This window comes from Limulus polyphemus, unplaced genomic scaffold (genome assembly GCF_000517525.1).
Source record: "Limulus polyphemus unplaced genomic scaffold, Limulus_polyphemus-2.1.2 Scaffold10279, whole genome shotgun sequence".
Classification (NCBI taxonomy): Eukaryota; Metazoa; Arthropoda; class Merostomata; order Xiphosura; family Limulidae; genus Limulus; species Limulus polyphemus.
The window spans coordinates 7,443-9,496 of NW_013675889.1; the positions used below are offsets into that span (position 1 = coordinate 7,443).

Below are 2,054 nucleotides of genomic sequence, written 5' to 3' on the forward strand. Positions count from 1 at the left end.
GGCTACCTGTTTAATCATCATTTAGGACTAGAACTGATAATGTGTTTAACAGTCCAGGTATATTTTCAGAACCTCCCTTTTGCTGAAAGTCAGTTCTTTTTCATGCACTTGTATGACAAGTAAGAAGTTATAGAAGAAGCCTGTTCTTAAAGATATATTGTGTTAATTTTGATTATCATTTATTTTAAACATAAATTATATTGAATCTTGTTATAGACTAACCAACATGATTTGTACTTCTAGCTCCAGAAAAAGTTGATTCCTTGGAAGAAAGTTTTCTACATACTGGTTTGAAGTTTGGTAAAACAAAAGAAAACAAAGAAACAAATTGTGATGTAGCATCAGAGAAAATTGAGGTAATTAAACTTTTTACAGTTGTGTTATTAAAGAAAATGTGTAGCTGTAATTATGTCTTTCTGGAATTTGTTTGTTTGGCATATAATCAGTGATGACATGTTTGTAGTCACGAGCCGAAAAAATTCACTACAAGTTTGTTGCATTGTTGTGAATAAACTTATTAGAGCTCTTGTTACAGTAGTAATATTGCTAGTCCAGAAGTATTGTAGTGCACACCAGAATGTAAACATGTTTTAACAAAATCATATAATAGATAGAACACTTGCCAAGTTTTTATATTTTTATTTAAAGAAGAATGAAGTTTTGAGCTAGCTCTCTTCATCAGATTATACAGCTTACAACATGCACAGAATTCAAAGAAATTACATATATAATATTTGGAATGTTGAACGCGAAATGTTTGTACAAAATTACATCTGTTTCATAAAAATAATAAGTCATTAAAAGATAAAACAAATAAAATTTAAACAAAAAAATGGTAAAATCTACAAGAAAGATCAACAAACAGATCTGTGGAGTCACTATGGGGGACTAAAATGGTCCCCACCTTTGCAAATCTCTTTATTGCATACACCAAAAATCTTATATTTATGGATTACATCCATGCCTAAATATGGTTTAAAAACTTTTCTGCACTTTGTTTCCTCTTGCCACCTCTCTTTGAAGTTTACTTGGGAATATCCAACACAACACTCCCCTTTCTGGACATTAACATATACATACAAGATGACCATCTGACCAATAATATACATAACGAAGAAACCGATTCACACACGTACCTACTTTAACCTATACATACAAGATGACCATCTGACCACCAGTATATATTACAAAAGACACATTCACACACATACCTACATTAACCTATACATACAAGATGACTATCTGACCACTGGTATATATTACAAAGAAACACATTCACACACAAACCTACATTTCAAATCTTCCCACTTGTACAGTATCCAAAAGTCAATTCCTTAAAATTTCTATGACTGTATAAACTACATAGTGATGATAATCATTATAAATCTGGATCCAAAGTGAAAACTTGTTTTTCTAAAAGGCTCTACCTTGATTCTATCATCCATGATGCAGCCACCTAAGCTATCTCATAAACCCAGGAGAAAACACTTAACCCTACCAAGAAATAATGAACCGATCATGTTCCGTATGTGTTAACATACCATCAGACCAACAACAAGATCAAAGATAATATACTAAACAATTACACAATACTTAATGAAGACCCTACCACTAAATCTCTTTTCAAGGACACACCCATTATTTCTTAAAGGTATGAGAAAAACTTGAAAAAAAAATCCTGGTGCAGAATAATGACAAACAAAAGGACACACCCATTATTTCTTAAAGGTATGAAAAAACTTGAAAAAAAAATCCTGGTGCAGAATAATGACAAACAAAAGGACACACCCATTATTTCTTAAAGGTATGAAAAAACTTGAAAAAAAAATCATGGTGCAGAATAATGACAAACAAAAGGACACACCCATTATTTCTTAAAGGTATGAAAAAACTTGAAAAAAAAAATCCTGGTGCAGAATAATGACAAACAAAAGGACACACCCATTATTTCTTAAAGGTATGAAAAAACTTGAAAAAAAAAATCCTGGTGCAGAATAATGACAAACAAAAGGACACACCCATTATTTCTTAAAGGTATGAAAAAACTTGAAAAA

General features: G+C 31.2%; 1 long non-coding RNA gene across 1 annotated transcript in view; it reads left to right on the plus strand.

Moving 5' to 3' along the window:
* The first annotated feature begins 223 nt into the window (after positions 1–223).
* Positions 224–2,054, plus strand: part of LOC111083606 — an 11,712-nt gene continuing 9,881 nt past the window's right edge. Inside the window, exon 1 of the long non-coding RNA XR_002609131.1 lies at positions 224–356. This is a non-coding gene — a long non-coding RNA (uncharacterized LOC111083606). The remainder of the gene's footprint in view (positions 357–2,054) is intronic.